This window comes from Pleurodeles waltl, chromosome 5, assembly GCF_031143425.1.
Source record: "Pleurodeles waltl isolate 20211129_DDA chromosome 5, aPleWal1.hap1.20221129, whole genome shotgun sequence".
NCBI lineage: Eukaryota > Metazoa > Chordata > Amphibia > Caudata > Salamandridae > Pleurodeles > Pleurodeles waltl.
The window spans coordinates 525,152,637-525,174,546 of NC_090444.1; the positions used below are offsets into that span (position 1 = coordinate 525,152,637).

A 21,910-nucleotide genomic window follows, 5' to 3' on the forward strand; every position below is an offset into this window, starting at 1 on the left:
TGTCTCCACAATTGGCACAACCCTGGTACCCAGGTAAGTCCCTTGTAACTGGTACCAAGGGCCCTGCAGCCCTTAGAAGGTCTCTAAGGGCTGCAGCAGGTCTTATGCCACCCTAGGGACCCCTCACTCAGCACACACTGCTTGCCAGCTTGTGTGTGCTGGTGGGGAGAAAATTACTAAGTTGACATGGCACTCCCCTCAGGGTGCCATGCCAACCTCACACTGCCTGTGGCATAGGTAAGTCACCCCTTGTAGGAAGTTGGCTCTGTATGTGCTATTTCAAAGTAAGGAATAGCATGCACAGAGTCCAAGGGTTCCCCTTAGAGGTAAAATAGTGGTAAAAATAGATAATACTAATGCTCTATTTTGTGGTAGTGTGGTCGAGCAGTAGGCTTATCCAAGGAGTAGTGTTAAGCATTTGTTGTACATACACATAGACAATAAATGAGGTACACACACTCAGAGACAAATCCAGCCAATAGGTTTTTATATAGAAAAATATCTTTTCTTAGTTTATTTTAAGAACCACAGGTTCAAATTCTACATGTAATAGCTCATTCGAAAGGTATTGCAGGTAAGTACTTTAGGAACTTCAAATCATCAAAATTGCATGTATACTTTTCAAGTTATTCACAAATAGCTGTTTTAAAAGTGGACACTTAGTGCAATTTTCACAGTTCCTAGGGGAGGTAAGTATTTGTTAGTTTTACCAGGTAAGTAAGACACTTACAGGGTTCAGTTCTTGGCCCAAGGTAGCCCACCGTTGGGGGTTCAGAGCAACCCCAAAGTCACCACACCAGCAGCTCAGGGCCGGTCAGGTGCAGAGTTCAAAGTGGTGCCCAAAACACATAGGCTAGAATGGAGAGAAGGGGGTGCCCCGGTTCCGGTCTGCTTGCAGGTAAGTACCCGCGTCTTCGGAGGGCAGACCAGGGGGGTTTTGTAGGGCACCGGGGGGGGACACAAGTCCACACAGAAATTTCACCCTCAGCGGCGCGGGGGCGGCCGGGTGCAGTGTAGAAACAAGCGTCGGGTTCGCAATGTTAGTCTATGAGAGATCTCGGGATCTCTTCAGCGCTGCAGGCAGGCAAGGGGGGGGTTCCTCGGGGAAACCTCCACTTGGGCAAGGGAGAGGGACTCCTGGGGGTCGCTTCTCCAGTGAAAGTCCGGTCCTTCAGGTCCTGGGGGCTGCGGGTGCAGGGTCTCTCCCAGGCGTCGGGACTTTAGATTCAAAGAGTCGCGGTCAGGGGAAGCCTCGGGATTCCCTCTGCAGGCGGCGCTGTGGGGGCTCAGGGGGGACAGGTTTTGGTACTCACAGTATCAGAGTAGTCCTGGGGTCCCTCCTGAGGTGTTGGATCGCCACCAGCCGAGTCGGGGTCGCCGGGTGCAGTGTTGCAAGTCTCACGCTTCTTGCGGGGAGCTTGCAGGGTTCTTTAAAGCTGCTGGAAACAAAGTTGCAGCTTTTCTTGGAGCAGGTCCGCTGTCCTCGGGAGTTTCTTGTCTTTTCGAAGCAGGGGCAGTCCTCAGAGGATGTCGAGGTCGCTGGTCCCTTTGGAAGGCGTCGCTGGAGCAGGATCTTTGGAAGGCAGGAGACAGGCCGGTGAGTTTCTGGAGCCAAGGCAGTTGTCGTCTTCTGGTCTTCCGCTGCAGGGGTTTCAGCTAGGCAGTCCTTCTTCTTGTAGTTGCAGGAATCTAATTTTCTAGGGTTCAGGGTAGCCCTTAAATACTAAATTTAAGGGCGTGTTTAGGTCTGGGGGGTTAGTAGCCAATGGCTACTAGCCCTGAGGGTGGGTACACCCTCTTTGTGCCTCCTCCCAAGGGGAGGGGGTCACAATCCTAACCCTATTGGGGGAATCCTCCATCTGCAAGATGGAGGATTTCTAAAAGTTAGAGTCACCTCAGCTCAGGACACCTTAGGGGCTGTCCTGACTGGCCAGTGACTCCTCCTTGTTATTCTCATTATTTTCTCCGGCCTTGCCGCCAAAAGTGGGGCCTGGCCGGAGGGGGCGGGCAACTCCACTAGCTGGAGTGTCCTGCTGGGTTGGCACAAAGGAGGTGAGCCTTTGAGGCTCACCGCCAGGTGTGACAATTCCTGCCTGGGAGAGGTGTTAGCATCTCCACCCAGTGCAGGCTTTGTTACTGGCCTCAGAGTGACAAAGGCACTCTCCCCATGGGGCCAGCAACATGTCTCGGTTTGTGGCAGGCTGCTAGAACTAGTCAGCCTACACAGATAGTCGGTTAAGTTTCAGGGGGCACCTCTAAGGTGCCCTCTGTGGTGTATTTTACAATAAAATGTACACTGGCATCAGTGTGCATTTATTGTGCTGAGAAGTTTGATACCAAACTTCCCAGTTTTCAGTGTAGCCATTATGGTGTTGTGGAGTTCGTGTTTGACAGACTCCCAGACCATATACTCTTATGGCTACCCTGCACTTACAATGTCTAAGGTTTTGTTTAGACACTGTAGGGGTACCATGCTCATGCACTGGTACCCTCACCTATGGTATAGTGCACCCTGCCTTAGGGCTGTAAGGCCTGCTAGAGGGGTGTCTTACCTATACTGCATAGGCAGTGAGAGGCTGGCATGGCACCCTGAGGGGAGTGCCATGTCGACTTACTCATTTTGTTCTCACTAGCACACACAGGCTTGTAAGCAGTGTGTCTGTGCTGAGTGAGGGGTCTCTAGGGTGGCATAAGACATGCTGCAGCCCTTACAGACCTTCCTTGGCATCAGGGCCCTTGGTACTAGAAGTACCAGTTACAAGGGACTTATCTGAATGCCAGGGTGTGCCAATTGTGGATACAATGGTACATTTTAGGTGAAGGAACACTGGTGCTGGGGCCTGGTTAGCAGGGTCCCAGCACTCTTCTCAGTCAAGTCAGCATCAGTATCAGGCAAAAAGTGGGGGGTAACTGCAACAGGGAGCCATTTCTTTACACAAGCCCCCCCCAGCCCACAGGCCAGGAGACTCAGCCCAAGCTGGGAGAGTCTTCCTAGTCTGTCAGGCGAGGAAGAGTAGGAGAAATAGGCTGGTTAGTTGCAGGGCCTACTCTGCCTTACATCCTTCTGTTCAGGTCATTCCCTTTGGGGAACTGACCTACTTCCACAGTGATAGGACCTAGTCTGAATTGCCTCTTGTCTGCCTCTTCAATGTCTCCACCCATTCTTTCTATTTTGGTTTTAGAGGTATCCACCTCTGCTAACCTTATCTTGGCCAGGGTTACCCCTAGCTTACCCAGAGAGGTTACCCAGAGCTGGAGTAACCCCACCATGACCAATAGGGTCAGGGGGCCTAACTTGCTATTTGGCATGGGGTCAGACCACCATGCTAAGGATAGTGCAGCCATAAAGGCTAACACCCAGCAGAGGCCACTGACAGCTGTCAGTGCCCAGAACCACACCTTTAGCTCTTCACCTAAAAGGGAAGGGGCTAAGTTACAGGCCTCTTTGGGTTCAGGTTGCCTGTCTGCTGTATTAGAGTGGGGGGTTACCACATCTTGTAGTAAACACCCTTCCTCCACTCTTTCTTCTGTTAGCTGAGGAGCCACCCACTCAGGTTTAACAGTTGCCTGACTAGCCAGGACTTCTTGTGGGTCAGGTTGGACTTTATCAGGGCCATTTTTGGAGTTCTCCCCTACTGGAGCAGAATCTCCTTGGCTTGCTGTAACCTTGGCTAAAGGTTGTCCACCCTTCCTACTCTGTTTTCTTTTCTTCTTCTTCTGGGGCCTGCTTGCATTTACTGCAGAGGCAGGACTTCCAGAATCCTTGGGAGAGGACTGGCACTGGACCAGTTCCTCTCTTGGGCTCTGACTAACCTCTGGGTAGTCATTTCCAAGGAGACAATCAAGGGGGAGGTCTGTACTGACTACTACCCTTCTCCAGCTAAGAGTGCCACCCACTTCTATGGGTACTAAAGCCACAGGCCTCTTAGTGACCCTGTCTAGGCTAACTCTTACCCTGGCAGTCTCACCTGGGATGTACTGGTTTGAGAGCACCAGCCTGTAATGCACAATAGTGTGACTGGCACAAGTGTCTCTCAGGGCAGTGGTTGGGATTCCATTCACCAGTAGGTGGTGGAAGTGTCTACTTCCCTCTGGAATCTCCAACTCACCTGTTGGGCCCTGTTTCCAGTTGAAGGCTATGAAGACCTCCTCATCTGAGGAGTCATCTCCCATGGCTACACTGGTTACCCCTGGAATTTTGTTCTGGGGTTTGTTTTTGGGACAAGAAGTGTCCTTGGTGTGGTGCCCAGACTGTTTACAGTTGTGGCACCATGCCTTAGTGGCATCCCAGTTCTTACCCTGGTACCCACCTTTGTTTTGGGTTGTGTCTTGGGGCCCACCCACCTGTTCTGGTTTTTGGGGGCCTACAGAGGACTCTTTTTCTTTGTTTCTAGTGTCACCCACTTTCTCCTGGGGAGTTTTTGTAACCCCTTTCTTTTGGTCACCCCCAGTGGAAGTTTTGGTTACCCTAGTCTTGACCCAGTGGTCTGCCTTCTTTCCCAATTCTTGGGGAGAAATTGGACCTAGGTCTACCAGATACTGATGCAACTTTTCATTGAAGCAGTTACTTAGAATGTGTTCTTTCATAAACAAATTATAAAGCCCAACATAGTCACACACTTCATTTCCAGTTAACCAACCATCTAGTGTTTTTACTGAGTAGTCTACAAAATCAACCCAGGTCTGGCTCGAGGATTTTTGAGCCCCCCTGAATCTAATTCTATACTCCTCAGTGGAGAATCCAAAGCCCTCAATCAGGGTACCCTTCATGAGGTCATAAGATTCTGCATCTTTTCCAGAGAGTGTGAGGAGTCTATCCCTACACTTTCCAGTGAACATTTCCCAAAGGAGAGCACCCCAGTGAGATCTGTTTACTTTTCTGGTTACACAAGCCCTCTCAAAAGCTGTGAACCATTTGGTGATGTCATCACCATCTTCATATTTTGTTACAATCCCTTTGGGGATTTTTAGGATGTCAGGAGAATCTCTGACCCTATTTAAGTTGCTGCCACCATCGATGGGACCTAGGCCCATCTCTTTTCTTTCCCTTTCTATGGCTAGGAGCTGCTTTTCCAAAGCCAATCTTTTGACCATCCTGGCTAACAGGGGGTCATCTTCACTGGAGTTATCCTCAGTGATTTCAGAGGTGTTGGTCTCTCCTGTGAGGGAATCAGCATCTCTGACTATTATTTTTGGAGTCAGGGTTTGAGGGACCCTGTTCTCCCTAGATAGGACTGGTAGGGGGGAATTTTCCTCCAAGTCACTATCCTCTTCCTCTGAGTTGCCACCCTCAGAGGGGTTGGCCTTTTCAAACTCTGCCAAAAGCTCCTGGAGCTGTATTTTGGTAGGTTTGGGGCCCATTGTTATTTTCTTTATTTTACAGAGTGACCTTAGCTCCCTCATCTTAAGATGGAGGTAAGGTGTGGTGTCGAGTTCCACCACAGTCACATCTGTGCTAGACATTTTGCTTCTAAAAGTTGGAATACTTTTTAAGAATCTACAACTGGTTCTAGAATCTAATTCAAACTTTTACAAACTTTTAAACTCTAAAAGAAATGCTAAACAGGATCTAACACAAGGCCCTAGCAGGTCTTTTAAGAATTTAGAAAACTTTTCAAATTGCAAAAATCAATTTCTAATGACAATTTTGGAATTTGTCGTGTGATCAGGTATTGGCTGAGTAGTCCAGCAAATGCAAAGTCTTGTACCCCACCGCTGATCCACCAATGTAGGAAGTTGGCTCTGTATGTGCTATTTCAAAGTAAGGAATAGCATGCACAGAGTCCAAGGGTTCCCCTTAGAGGTAAAATAGTGGTAAAAATAGATAATACTAATGCTCTATTTTGTGGTAGTGTGGTCGAGCAGTAGGCTTATCCAAGGAGTAGTGTTAAGCATTTGTTGTACATACACATAGACAATAAATGAGGTACACACACTCAGAGACAAATCCAGCCAATAGGTTTTTATATAGAAAAATATCTTTTCTTAGTTTATTTTAAGAACCACAGGTTCAAATTCTACATGTAATAGCTCATTCGAAAGGTATTGCAGGTAAGTACTTTAGGAACTTCAAATCATCAAAATTGCATGTATACTTTTCAAGTTATTCACAAATAGCTGTTTTAAAAGTGGACACTTAGTGCAATTTTCACAGTTCCTAGGGGAGGTAAGTATTTGTTAGTTTTACCAGGTAAGTAAGACACTTACAGGGTTCAGTTCTTGGCCCAAGGTAGCCCACCGTTGGGGGTTCAGAGCAACCCCAAAGTCACCACACCAGCAGCTCAGGGCCGGTCAGGTGCAGAGTTCAAAGTGGTGCCCAAAACACATAGGCTAGAATGGAGAGAAGGGGGTGCCCCGGTTCCGGTCTGCTTGCAGGTAAGTACCCGCGTCTTCGGAGGGCAGACCAGGGGGGTTTTGTAGGGCACCGGGGGGGGACACAAGTCCACACAGAAATTTCACCCTCAGCGGCGCGGGGGCGGCCGGGTGCAGTGTAGAAACAAGCGTCGGGTTCGCAATGTTAGTCTATGAGAGATCTCGGGATCTCTTCAGCGCTGCAGGCAGGCAAGGGGGGGGTTCCTCGGGGAAACCTCCACTTGGGCAAGGGAGAGGGACTCCTGGGGGTCGCTTCTCCAGTGAAAGTCCGGTCCTTCAGGTCCTGGGGGCTGCGGGTGCAGGGTCTCTCCCAGGCGTCGGGACTTTAGATTCAAAGAGTCGCGGTCAGGGGAAGCCTCGGGATTCCCTCTGCAGGCGGCGCTGTGGGGGCTCAGGGGGGACAGGTTTTGGTACTCACAGTATCAGAGTAGTCCTGGGGTCCCTCCTGAGGTGTTGGATCGCCACCAGCCGAGTCGGGGTCGCCGGGTGCAGTGTTGCAAGTCTCACGCTTCTTGCGGGGAGCTTGCAGGGTTCTTTAAAGCTGCTGGAAACAAAGTTGCAGCTTTTCTTGGAGCAGGTCCGCTGTCCTCGGGAGTTTCTTGTCTTTTCGAAGCAGGGGCAGTCCTCAGAGGATGTCGAGGTCGCTGGTCCCTTTGGAAGGCGTCGCTGGAGCAGGATCTTTGGAAGGCAGGAGACAGGCCGGTGAGTTTCTGGAGCCAAGGCAGTTGTCGTCTTCTGGTCTTCCGCTGCAGGGGTTTCAGCTAGGCAGTCCTTCTTCTTGTAGTTGCAGGAATCTAATTTTCTAGGGTTCAGGGTAGCCCTTAAATACTAAATTTAAGGGCGTGTTTAGGTCTGGGGGGTTAGTAGCCAATGGCTACTAGCCCTGAGGGTGGGTACACCCTCTTTGTGCCTCCTCCCAAGGGGAGGGGGTCACAATCCTAACCCTATTGGGGGAATCCTCCATCTGCAAGATGGAGGATTTCTAAAAGTTAGAGTCACCTCAGCTCAGGACACCTTAGGGGCTGTCCTGACTGGCCAGTGACTCCTCCTTGTTATTCTCATTATTTTCTCCGGCCTTGCCGCCAAAAGTGGGGCCTGGCCGGAGGGGGCGGGCAACTCCACTAGCTGGAGTGTCCTGCTGGGTTGGCACAAAGGAGGTGAGCCTTTGAGGCTCACCGCCAGGTGTGACAATTCCTGCCTGGGAGAGGTGTTAGCATCTCCACCCAGTGCAGGCTTTGTTACTGGCCTCAGAGTGACAAAGGCACTCTCCCCATGGGGCCAGCAACATGTCTCGGTTTGTGGCAGGCTGCTAGAACTAGTCAGCCTACACAGATAGTCGGTTAAGTTTCAGGGGGCACCTCTAAGGTGCCCTCTGTGGTGTATTTTACAATAAAATGTACACTGGCATCAGTGTGCATTTATTGTGCTGAGAAGTTTGATACCAAACTTCCCAGTTTTCAGTGTAGCCATTATGGTGTTGTGGAGTTCGTGTTTGACAGACTCCCAGACCATATACTCTTATGGCTACCCTGCACTTACAATGTCTAAGGTTTTGTTTAGACACTGTAGGGGTACCATGCTCATGCACTGGTACCCTCACCTATGGTATAGTGCACCCTGCCTTAGGGCTGTAAGGCCTGCTAGAGGGGTGTCTTACCTATACTGCATAGGCAGTGAGAGGCTGGCATGGCACCCTGAGGGGAGTGCCATGTCGACTTACTCATTTTGTTCTCACTAGCACACACAGGCTTGTAAGCAGTGTGTCTGTGCTGAGTGAGGGGTCTCTAGGGTGGCATAAGACATGCTGCAGCCCTTACAGACCTTCCTTGGCATCAGGGCCCTTGGTACTAGAAGTACCAGTTACAAGGGACTTATCTGAATGCCAGGGTGTGCCAATTGTGGATACAATGGTACATTTTAGGTGAAGGAACACTGGTGCTGGGGCCTGGTTAGCAGGGTCCCAGCACTCTTCTCAGTCAAGTCAGCATCAGTATCAGGCAAAAAGTGGGGGGTAACTGCAACAGGGAGCCATTTCTTTACACCCCTCTAGCAGTCCTTACAGCCCTAAGGCAGGGAGCACTATACCACAGGTGAGGGCATAGGTGCATGAGCACTATGCCCCTACAGTGTCTAGGCAAAACCTTAGACATTGTAAGTGCAGGGTAGCCATAAGAGTATATGGTCTGGAGTCTGTCAAAAACGAACTCCACAGCTCCATAATGGCTACACTGAATACTGGGAAGTTTGGTATCAAACTTCTCAGAATAATAAACCCACACTGATGCCAGTGTTGGATTTATTAAAAAATGCACACAGAGGGCATCTTAGAGATGCACCCTGTATTTTACCCAATTGTTCAGTGCAGGACTGACTGGTCTGTGCCAGCCTGCTGCTGAGACGAGTTTCTGAGCCCATGTGGTGAGGGCCTTTGTGCTCTCTGAGGACAAACAAAAGCCTGCTCTGGGAGGAGGTGCTTAACACCTCCCCCTGCAGGAACTGTAACACCTAGCAGTGAGCCTCAAAGGCTCAGGCTTTGTGTTACAATGCCCCAGGGCACTCCAGCTAGTGGAGATGCCCGCCCCTTGGACACAGCCCCCACTTTTGGCAGCAAGTCCAGGGGAGATCATGAGAAAAACAAGGAGTAGTCACTGGCCAGTCAGGACAACCCCTAAGGTGTCCTGAGCTGAGGTGACTCTGACTTTTAGAAATCCTCCATCTTGATTTTGGAGGATTCCCCCAATAGGAATAGGGATGTGCTCCCCTCCCCTCAGGGAGGAGGCACAGAGGGTGTAGCCACCCTCAAGGACAGTAGCCATTGGCTATTGCCCCCCCAGACCTAAACACCCCCCTAAATTCAGTATTTAGGGGCTCCCCAGAACCTAGGAAACGAGATTCCTGCAACCTAAGACGAAGGACTGCTGACCTGAAAGCCCTGCAGAGAAGACAGACACCAACAGCTTTGGCCACCGCTCTACCGGCCTGTCTCCTCACTTCAAGAAAAACTGCCACAGCAACGCGTTCCACAGGGTCCAGTGACCTCTGAAGCCTCAGAGGACTACCCTGCATCTAAAAGGACCAAGAACTCCCGAGGGCAGCGGCTCTGCTCCAAAGAAGAAACATCTTTGCAACAAAGAAGCAACTTTTAAAGAACACACGTTTCCTACCGGAAGCATGAGACTTTCCACTCTGCACCTGACTCCCCCGGCTCGACCTGCGGAGAACCAACACTACAGGGAGGACTCCCCGGCGACTGCGACCCTGTGAGTAGCCAGAGTTGCAGTGGCATAGATAAGTCACCCCTCTAGCAGGACTTACAGCACTAAGGCAGGGTGCACTATACCACAGATGAGGGCATAGTTGCATGGGCAATATGTTCTTAGTGTCTAAGCCAAATATTGGACATTGTGAGGGCAGGGTAGCCATAAAGAGTATATGGTCTGAGAGTCTGTCAAAAACAAACTCCACAATTCCATAATGGCTACACTGAAATCTGGGAAGTTTGGTATCCACCTTCTCAGCACAATAAATCCACACTGATGCCAGTGTGGGATTTATTGAAAAATGCACACACAGGGCATCTTAGAGATGCCCCCTGTATACCAATCAGACTCCTAGTGTTAGGCTGAACAGTTCCTGCCACAACCAGACTGGTTTCTGGCCACATGGGGTGAGTGCCTTTGTCACTCTGTGGCCAGGAACAAAGACTGCACTGGGTGGAGGTTCTTCTCACCTCCCCCCTGCAGGAACTGTAACACCTGGCGGTGAGCCTCAAAGGCTCATACCTGTTACAGCGCCCCAGGGCATCCCAGCTAGTGGAGATGCCCGCTTCTCTGGACACATCCCTCACTTCTGGCAAAGTCCAAAGGAGATGAGAAAGGGGTCACCCACCAGTCAGGACAGCCCTTAAGGTGTCCTGAGCTGAGGTGACCCCTGCCTTTAGAAATCCTCCGTCTTGAGATTGGAAGATTCCCCCAGTAGGATTAGGGATGTGCACCCCTCCCCTCAGGGAGGAGGCACAAAGAGGATGTAGCCATCCTCCAGGACAGTAGCCATTGGCTACTGCCCTCCTGACCTCAACACACCCCTATGTTCAGTATTTTGGGGCGAAATCAGATTACTGCAACCTGAAACAAGAACTGCTACCCTGAAAGCCCTGCAGAGACGATGGAAGACAACTGCTTTGGCCCCAGCCTTAACGGCCAGTCTCCTGACTCGAAAAACTGCAACAGCGACACATCCAACAGGGACCAGCGACTGCCCTGAACCTAAGGACCTAGAAACTCCTGTGAGCAGCTGCTCTGCTCAACAACAAGCAACAACTTTGCAATTCTCTTGCAACATCTAAAGACTTCACTCTTCCTGCTGGAAGCGTGAGACTTCACCCTCTGCACCCGACACCCCCGGCTCAAGCTCCAGAGAACCAACACTACAGGGAGGACTCCCAGGCGACTGCGACCTCGTGAGTAGCACAAGACGACCTCCCTGGACCCCCACAGCGACGCATGCAGAGAATCCAGAGGCTCCCCCTGACCGCTTGTATCAAGGAACCAGACGCCTGGACCAAGCACTGCACCCGCAGCCCCCAGGACCACAAGGAGCCAAACCTCAGTGCAGAAGTGGACCCCCAGGTGATCCTCTGCCTAGCCCAGTTGGTGGCTGGCCTGAGACGCCCCTCTGTGCCCTGCCTGCACCGCTAGATTGACCCTCGGGTCCCTCCATTGAATCCTACACAAAACCCGACGCCTGCTTAACAAAAGGTGGTGAGCCTTTGAGGCTTACTGCCAGGTGTTAGAGTTCCTGCAGGGGGAGGTGAGAAGCACCTCCACCCAGTACAGGCTTTGTTCCTGGCCAGAGTGACAAAGGCACTCTCCCCATGGGGAGCACCAGTGTTCTTTCCCTAAACTGTACCTTTGTTCCCACCATTGGCACAGGCCTTGCACCAGGATAAGTCCCTTGTAAATGGTACCCCTGGAACCATAAGTAGACCTGCATGACTTAGGTCTTCAGGATTCAAGCCTGATATCCAACAGGCAGTGCTCAATATGGCATTCAACTAAAAACAACTTTTCGGCCCAGAAGTTGACACTGCAATTGAAAAGATGAAAAAGGATTCATACACCGCAAAAGCCATGGGTGCACTGTATGCCACACAATACAGGGAGTCCTTTCGTAAGCCTCAATTTAGAGGTGGATTTAGAGCCCAAACTGCTGAGGCATCCACCTCACAGCCAAAGTCTGCCTACCAACCTCACTACCAACGAGGTGGTTTCAAAAGCACTTAGAGGCCAGTACCCCAGAGGCAGGGGAAAATATCAAACATCAAAACAAGCCTCCCAACAAAGTAAGCAGTGACTTGTACCAATCCTTCCCAATTCACACCTCCCCTGTGGGGGGAAGACTACAAAAGTTCCACAACAATTGGCTAAACATTACCACAGCCAGCTGGGTATTATCAATAATCCGCAATGGCTATTGCCTAGAATTGATACAAACTCAACCAATCATTCTGGAGTTTACTCACTGTATTTTCTCATTCCCAAAAAGGACGGGACCTTAAGGCCAATATTAGATCTCCGAACTCAATCTTTACATCCTGTCAGAACACTTTCATATGGTGACACTACAGGATGTTATCCCACTACTTCAACACAATTTCATGGCAACATTAGACCTCAAAGATGCGTATTTTCACAAACCCATCCATCCCTGCGCACAGAAAATATTTCAGGTTGGTCATTCAAGGAAAGCATCAGTTCAAAGTGTTACCCTTCAGAATAACAGCTCCGAGGGTATTCACAAAATGCCTGGCGGTAGTCGCAGCCTACCTAAGACAACGCATTCAGGTCTTTCCATACCTAGACGATTGCTTAATAAAATCAGTCAGTGTCAATTCCATGCGCATTATGTAATACAAACGCTGCACACCCTAGGGATCTCAAACTACCAAAAGTCACAACTACAACCTGCACAAATTCTACAGTATTTAGGGGCAATACTAAATACTCAAAAATCGCTTGCAAGTCCAAATATGCAAAGAATAAAAGCATTTCACAATATATTGGCACAAATACAGACAGGTCAGCAGTACACTGTCAAATTCGTGTTGAAAGTATTGGGCAAGATGGCATCTTGTATTGCAATTGTTCTATATCCAAGACTAAACATGCGGCCTTTGCAACAGTGCCTTGCACAACAATGTTTTCAAGCACAGAATCAACTTCAAGATCTAGTGTTGATAGACCGCCAAACATACATATCACTTCAGTGGTGGAATTCCACAAATATAAACAAAGGGCGGCCATTTCAAGACCCTGTGCCTCAGCCCATACTTATAACAGATGCATCAATGTTGTTGAGGTGAGCTCCCCAGCCAATCACAGCATTCAAGGACAATGGGATGCCCAACACAAACAGCTACATATACGTCACTTAGAGCGGTTAGCACTCAAAGCTTTTCAGATTCTCCTTATTCACAAAAATGTCTTGATCAAAACAGACAACATGACTGTAAGGAAATGCCTCCTTGGCATGGTTACCCCCTGACTTTTTGCCTTTGCTGATGCTATGTTTTGAATTGAAAGTGTGCTGAGGCCTGCTAACCAGGCCCCAGCACCAGTGTTCTTTCCCTAACCTGTACTTTTGATTCCACAATTGGCACACCCTGGCATCCAGATAAGTCCCTTGTAACTGGTACCTCTGGCACCAAGGGCCCTGATGCCAGGGAAGGGGTCTAAGGGCTGCAGCATGTATTATGCCACCCTGGAGACCCCTCACTCAGCACACACACACTGCTTACCAGCTTGTGTGTGCTAGTGAGAACAAAATGAGTAAGTCGACATGGCACTCCCCTCAGGGTGCCATGCCAGCCTCACTGCCTATGCAGTATAGGTAAGACACCCCTCTAGCAGGCCTTACAGCCCTAAGGCAGGGTGCACTATACCATAGGTGAGGGTACCAGTGCATGAGCACTGTGCCCCTACAGTGTCTAAGCAAAACCTTAGACATTGTAAGTGCAGGGTAGCCATAAGAGTATATGGTCTGGGAGTCTGTTTTACACGAACTCCACAGCACCATAATGGCTACACTGAAAACTGGGAAGTTTGGTATCAAACTCCTCCGCACAATAAATGCACACTGATGCCAGTGTACATTTTATTGTAAAATACACCACAGAGGGCACCTTAGAGGTGCCCCCTGAAACTTAACCGACTATGTGTAGGCTGACTGGTTCCAGCAGCCTGCCACACTAGAGACATGTTGCTGGCCCCATGGGGAGAGTGCCTTTGTCACTCTGAGGCCAGTAACAAAGCCTGCACTGGGTGGAGATGCTAACACCTCCCCCAGGCAGGAGCTGTAACACCTGGCGGTGAGCCTCAAAGGCTCACCCCTTTGTCACAGCACAGCAGGGCACTCCAGCTTAGTGGAGTTGCCCGCCCCCTCCGGCCACGGCCCCCACTTTTGGCGGCAAGGCTGGAGGAAACAAAGAAAGCAACAAGGAGGTGTCACTGGCCAGTCAGGACAGCCCCTAAGGTGTCCTGAGCTGAAGTGACTCTAACTTTTAGAAATCCTCCATCTTGCAGATGGAGGATTCCCCCAATAGGATTAGGGATGTGACCCCTTCCCCTTGGGAGGAGGCACAAAGAGGGTGTACTCACCCTCAGGGCTAGTAGCCATTGGCTACTAACCCCCCAGACCTAAACACGCCCTTAAATTTAGTGTTTAAGGGCTCTCCCTCAACCTAGAAATTAGATTCCTGCAACTACAAGAAGGAGGACTGCTGAGCTGAAAGACCCCTGCAGAGGAAGACCAGAAGACACCAACTGCCTTGGCCCAGACTTACCGGCGTGTCTCCTGCCTTCCAAAGAACCCTGCTCCAGCGACGCTTTCCAAGGGACCAGCGACCTCTGAATCCTCCGAGGACTGCCCTGCTTTGAAAAAGACAAGAAACTCCCGAGGACAGCGGCACTGCTCCAAAAGAACTGCAACTTTGTTACAAGGAGCAGATTTAAAGATCCCTGCAACTCCCCGCAAGAAGCGTGAGACTTGCAACACTGCACCCGGCGACCCCGACTCGACTGGTGGAGAACAACCAACTCAGGGAGGACCCTCCGGCGACTCTACGACTGAGTAACCAAAGTTGTCCCCCCCTGAGCCCCCACAGTGACGCCTGCAGAGGGAATCCCCAGGCTCGCCCTGACCGCGACTGCCTGAACTCCATTTCCCGACGGCTGGAAAAGACCCTGCACCCCCAGCCCCCAAAGAAACGGAACTTCTGTGCAGGAGTGGCTACCCCGAGGAGCCCCCCCCTTGCCTGCCTGCGACGCTGAAGAGATCCCTTGATCTCTCATTGACTTCCATTGAAAACCCGACGCGTGTTTGCACACTGCACCCGGCCGCCCCCGCGCTGCTGAGGGTGTACTTTCTGTGCTACTTTGTGTCCCCCCCCGGTGCCCTACAAAACCCCCCTGGTCTGCCCTCCGAAGACGTGGGTACTTACCTGCTGGCAGACTGGAACCGGGGCACCCCCTTCTCTCCATTATAGCCTATGTGTTTTGGGCACCTCTTTGACCTTTGCACCTGACCGGCCCTGAGCTGCTGGTGTGATAACTTTGGGGTTGCTCTGAACCCCCAACGGTGGGCTACCTTGGACCAAAAACTCAAACCTGTAAGTGACTTACTTACCTGTGAAAACTAACAATAACTTACCTCCCCCAGGAACTGTGAAAATTGCACTGTCCACTTTTAAAACAGCTTATTGTGTTTTATGTAAAAAGTATACATGCTAAAGTAATGATTCAAAGTTCCTAGAGTACTTACCTGCAATACCTTTCAAAAGAGCTATCACATGTCAAATTTGAACCTGTGGTTCTTAAAATAAACTAAGAATATATTTTTCTATAACAAAACCTATTGGCTGGATTTGTCTGAGTGTGTGTACCTCATTTATTGTCTGTGTATGTACAACAAATGCTTAACACTACTCCTTGGATAAGCCTACTGCTCGACCACACTACCACAAAATAGAGCATTATTATTATCTCTTTTTACCACTATTTTACCTCTAAGGGGAACCCTTGGACTCTGTGCATGCTATTCCTTACTTTGAAATAGCACATACAGAGCCAACTTCCTACAATGACCACCATGTATTATCTAAACAATCAAGGAGGGACACATTCGTCCCAACTCTCCCTCCTAACTCAAAACATTTGGAAATGGGTAATAACACACCCAAATTCACCTGGTAGCACAGTACATTCCAGGGATACACAACCAATTAGAAGATGTTCTCAGCAGAAATCATCAACAGACACACGAGTGGGAGATTCACCCTCAAGTACTTCAAAAATTCTTTCATCACTGTGGAACACCGGACATAGATCTGTTCGCCACCAGCGAAAACGCAAAATGCCAAAACTTCGCTTCCAGATAACCACATCACCTATCCAGGGCAATGCTCAATGGATCAATTGGTCAGGGATATTTGCTTACGCTGTCCCCCTCTCCCACTCATTCCATTTCTAGTTGGCAAACTACGTCAAAACATGCTCAATCTGATACTCATAGCGCCAACGTGGGCACATCAGCTGTGGTACACAACACTATTAGACCTGCCAGTAGTACCACACTCCAAACTCCCAAACAGACTAGATCTCTAGACACAAAACAAAGGGCAGATCAGGCACCCAAATCCCAACACACTCAATCTAACGATCTGGCTCCTGAGGTCATAGAATGTGGGTATCTACAACTACCAACTGAATGTATGGAAATAATTAAGCAAGCAAGAAAACCCACTACCAGACAGTGCTATGCCAACAAATGGAAAAGATTTGCATATTACTGTCAATCGAAACAAATTGCCCCTCTTTCAGCATCAATACAAGATATTGTATGCTAGTTGCTTCATTTACAAAAATCAAATTTAGCTTTTTCTTCCATAAATACATCTCAGTGCAATTTCCGCATATTTGCAAAATATACAGCACAGCTTTTTAGAGTTCCTATTATCAAAGCCTTTGTGGAAGGTTTAAATCGCATCATCCCACCTAGAACACATCCAGTGCCTTCGTGGAATCTAAACATAGTGCTTATGTGACTTATGGGCCCACCATTTGAACCTATGCACTCATGTCAAGTGCAATTCTTAACATGGAAAGTTTCCTTCCTAGTCGCAATTACATCATTGCGAAGAGTTAGTGAAATTCAAGCTTTTACAATTGAAGAACCGTTCATACAAGTACATAAACAGTCGTACTACGAACTAACCCTAAATTTCTTCCTAAAGTAGTATCACCTTTTCATATCAAACAGTGGAACTAGCAGTTGTCTTCCCACAGCCAGATTATGTGGCAGAAAGAGCTCTACATACATTAGATATTAAGAGCTCAAATGTACTACATAGATAGAACAAAACCATTCAGAAAAACTAAACCGCTTTTTGTAGCTTCTCAAAAGCCTCATACTGGTAACCCCATTTCAAAACAAGGTTTAGCAAGATGGATAGTAAAATGCATCCAAACATGTTACCTTAAAGCTAAAAGACAATTCTTAGTTGCACCTAATGCACATTCCACAAGGAAAAAAGGGGATACAATAGACGCCTTAGGAAATATACCAATGGCTGAAATATGTAAAGCAGCTACTTGGTCAACACCATATACATTTACTAAACATTATTGTGTAGATGTTTTAGCAGCACAACAAGCCACAGTAGGTCAAGCTGTACTAAGAACATCTTCAACTCCTACATGCTAACCACCGCTCTTATGGGAAGAATAACTGCTTTCTAGTCTCTGCACAGCATGTGTATCTGCAGCTACACAGGCCACCGAAAGTAAAATGTCACTTACCCAGTGTACATCTGTTCGTGGCATGTTCCACTGCAGATTCACATGCAAGCCCTCCCACCTCCCCGGGAGCCTGTTGCAATTAAAAATTGTACATATGTAAATAAACATTCCTGTACCTCAACTTTGTACATACATCTCTATCCCTTTGCATGGACATCTTTACTATTCTCACTCTATCACTCCTACCTTACCCTCTGCGGGAAAACAATCTAAGATGGAGTCGATGCCCATGCTCAGTGGAGCTGAAAGGGAGGAGTCACTCGGTCCCGTGACTCTAAGACTTCTTCGAAGAAAAACAACTTGTAACACTCAGAGCCCAACACTAGATGGCAGGAACAGTGCACAGCACGTGAATCTGCAGCGGAACAGGCCACAAACAGATGTACACTGGGTAAGTGACATTTTCCGTATATACACATATGCACACACACATATATGTACATACATGTATATTTACTCAGTTTAAATATATATTACATAAACAGGTTTTAAGAGTGTGAAATGTATTGTTATGACATAGTAGCAATACATATTTTCCAAAGAACTATATATAACTAGAATATACACATAATCAGAACATTTATTTATATAGGCATATGTAGTCCATAGCTATTAGAATATGGTGGTTATGAACTCCCTCTTCCTTCTAAGGAAAAAGACTCCATCGTCTGGACCCAAGACCACCATTGGCATTCTGCCTTGATTGTACTGAAGAGTTCCTGGTGGATGATCAACTCTTTGTTGGGTATGTGGGTGAGGAGAAAGGTTGGACAGTGCATAAGAGAACCATCTCTAGGTGGGGGGCGGGGGGTTCTCTGCATTAAAATGTGCTACGCATTGGCGAAGAAGCAACCTCTGGAGGATTAGCGCGCTCATTGTACCAGAGCGAAAGCTGCAGCCACTGCGTTAGCCCGCGGAGTTCCAGTCCTGGACATCTGTCATGCAGCAACATGTGTATTCCTGCACAAGTTTACAAAATGCTACTGCCTGGACAGTCTGGTCTGTAGGAACGGGTACTTCACCCATTCAGTCCTGCAGGACTTCCTATTTTACAAAATAAACAAAGTGGTTGATGCCAAATAGGTTTGCACATCCAATCCTAATGGGTATATGTAATTATAAGGAGAAAATCTGAGGCCTTATGAAGATGTGCAGAGTGGGTGCCAACCTGGTGTGACATCCAACCACCAAGGATGTCAAAATTGCTGACTGGAAGGCCAGTCAGAAATAGACATAACTTTAAATACTAGGGCACACAAGTTTAAAAAAAAAAAAAGTGTTCATCCAAGTATAACAGTACAAAGTCCAAAAACATGATATTGAAGTTGATGGAGGTTTATTCTTGTCGAGAAATTTTAAGTCCAAAATACAGCTGACCCGTGTTAGTCTCACAGACTTTATCAAGGCCAGAGGTTAAGGTAGATGATGTTATCCAGTGTTAATGGGCGATGTGAGTGCCCACAGTTGTGGTGTGGAAAAGTGTCATCAGGCTTGAAAATGTTCAAAAATACGAACTATTTCCTCCGTAACCTTTCAATGAATGTTTCTGGAGGCGAAGGCCATGAAAAGCCTGAATGTTAATATTCAGTCAAGTGATGTCGGAAAGTCGTGTCGTACTTAGTTATAGGACTTCCTAGTATGATATTGGTTTGCAGACCCTCCTTGGGGGATGGTATTGCTTGGGTATCTATTCTAAGGTAAGGAATCTGCAACTAGAAGTCTCTATCAGATGAACAAATTAGTTACCTTTAACACATTACCTGGTAGAGACTTTCTAGTTGCAAGTTCCTTACCGACCCACCCATCCTCCCCACTGTGCAAACTGATTTCTAGGGACAGGAACCTCCCTTTCAGGTCCCTAGTTCTGATGCACCAGTGGTCAGTGTTCTTCATGGCTCTGCGCTTCTGGCGGGGTAAGTCGTGAAAAACTGACTGTGTCCCATATAGGTTGTAGGAAGTTGGCTCTATGTGCTATTTCAAAGTAAGGAATAGCATGCACAGAGTCCAAGGGTTCCCCTTAGAGGTAAAATAGTGGTAAAAATAGATAATACTAATGCTCTATTTTGTGGTAGTGTGGTCGAGCAGTAGGCTTATCCAAGGAGTAGTGTTAAGCATTTGTTGTACATACACAAGACAATAAATGAGGTACACACACTCAGAGACAAATCCAGCCAATAGGTTTTTATATAGAAAAATATCTTTTCTTAGTTTATTTTAAGAACCACAGGTTCAAATTCTACATGTAATATCTCATTCGAAAGGTATTGCAGGTAAGTACTTTAGGAACTTCAAATCATCAAAATTGCATGTATACTTTTCAAGTTATTGACAAATAGCTGTTTTAAAAGTGGACACTTAGTGCAATTTTCACAGTTCCTGGGGGAGGTAAGTTTTTGTTAGTTTTACCAGGTAAGTAGGACACTTACAGGGTTCAGTTCTTGGTCCAAGGTAGCCCACCGTTGGGGGTTCAGAGCAACCCCAAAGTCACCACACCAGCAGCTCAGGGCCGGTCAGGTGCAGAGTTCAAAGTGGTGCCCAAAACACATAGGCTAGAATGGAGAGAAGGGGGTGCCCCGGTTCCGGTCTGCTTGCAGGTAAGTACCCGCGTCTTCGGAGGGCAGACCAGGGGGGTTTTGTAGGGCACCGGGGGGGACACAAGCCCACACAGAAATCTCACCCTCAGCAGCACGGGGGCGGCCGGGTGCAGTGTAGAAACAAGCGTCGGGTTCGCAATGTTTGTCTATGAGAGATCTCGGGATCTCTTCAGCGCTGCAGGCAGGCAAGGGGGGGATTCCTCGGGGAAACCTCCACTTGGGCAAGGGAGAGGGACTCCTGGGGGTCACTTCTCCAGTGAAAGTCCGGTCCTTCAGGTCCTGGGGGCTGCGGGTGCAGGGTCTCTCCCAGGCGTCGGGACTTTAGGTTCAAAGAGTCGCGGTCAGGGGAAGCCTCGGGATTCCCTCTGCAGGCGGCGCTGTGGGGGCTCAGGGGGGACAGGTTTTGGTACTCACAGTATCAGAGTAGTCCTGGGGTCCCTCCTGAGGTGTTGGATCGCCACCGGCCGAGTCGGGGTCGCCGGGTGCAGTGTTGCAAGTCTCACGCTTCTTGCGGGGAGCTTGCAGGGTTCTTTCAAGGCTGCTGGAAACAAAGTTGCAGCCTTTCTTGGAGCAGGTCCGCTGTCCTCGGGAGTTTCTTGTCTTTTCGAAGCAGGGGCAGTCCTCAGCGGATGTCGAGGTCGCTGGTCCCTTTGGAAGGCGTCGCTGGAGCAGGATCTTTGGAAGGCAGGAGACAGGCCGGTGAGTTTCTGGAGCCAAGGCAGTTGTCGTCTTCTGGTCTTCCGCTGCAGGGGTTTTCAGCTGGGCAGTCCTTCTTCTTGTAGTTGCAGGAATCTAACTTTCTAGGGTTCAGGGTAGCCCTTAAATACTAAGTTTAAGGGCGTGTTTAGGTCTGGGGGGTTAGTAGCCAATGGCTACTAGCCCTGAGGGTGGGTACACCCTCTTTGTGCCTCCTCCCAAGGGGAGGGGGTCACAATCCTAACCCTATTGGGGGAATCCTCCATCTGCAAGATGGAGGATTTCTAAAAGTCAGAGTCACCTCAGCTCAGGACACCTTAGGGGCTGTCCTGACTGGCCAGTGACTCCTCCTTGTTTTTCTCATTATCTTCTCCGGCCTTGCCGCCAAAAGTGGGGCCTGGCCGGAGGGGGCGGGCAACTCCACTAGCTGGAGTGTCCTGCTGGGTTGGCACAAAGGAGGTGAGCCTTTGAGGCTCACCGCCAGGTGTGACAATTCCTGCCTGGGAGAGGTGTTAGCATCTCCACCCAGTGCAGGCTTTGTTACTGGCCTCAGAGTGACAAAGGCACTCTCCCCATGGGGCCAGCAACATGTCTCGGTTTGTGGCAGGCTGCTAAAACTAGTCAGCCTACACAGATAGTCGGTTAAGTTTCAGGGGGCACCTCTAAGGTGCCCTCTGTGGTGTATTTTACAATAAAATGTACACTGGCATCAGTGTGCATTTATTGTGCTGAGAAGTTTGATACCAAACTTCCCAGCTTTCAGTGTAGCCATTATGGTGCTGGGGAGTTCGTGTTTGACAGACTCCCAGACCATATACTCTTATGGCTACCCTGCACTTACAATGTCTAAGGTTTTGTTTAGACACTGTAGGGGTACCATGCTCATGCACTGGTACCCTCACCTATGGTATAGTGCACCCTGCCTTAGGGCTGTAAGGCCTGCTAGAGGGGTGTCTTACCTATACTGCATAGGCAGTGAGAGGCTGGCATGGCACCCTGAGGGGAGTGCCATGTCGACTTACTCGTTTTGTCCTTACTAGCACACACAAGCTGACAAGCAGTGTGTCTGTGCTGAGTGAGAGGTGTCTAGGGTGGCATAAGACATGCTGCAGCCCTTAGAGACCTTCCTTGGCATCAGGGCCCTTGGTACTAGAAGTACCAGTTACAAGGGACTTATCTGGATGCCAGGGTCTGCCAATTGTGGATACAAAAGTACAGGTTAGGGAAAGAACACTGGTGCTGGGGCCTGGTTAGCAGGCCTCAGCACACTTTCAATTGTAAACATAGCATCAGCAAAGGCAAAAAGTCAGGGGGCAACCATGCCAAGGAGGCATTTCCTTACACAACCCCCCCCCAAACGAAAGAGGATGAGACTAACCTTTCCCAAGAGAGTCT

General features: G+C 48.8%; 1 protein-coding gene across 1 annotated transcript in view; it reads left to right on the top strand.

Annotated features, from left to right (window-relative positions):
- XRN2 (5'-3' exoribonuclease 2) overlaps positions 1 to 21,910 on the top strand; it is a 705,538-nt gene that overhangs the window by 562,616 nt on the left and 121,012 nt on the right. The window lies entirely within an intron of this gene.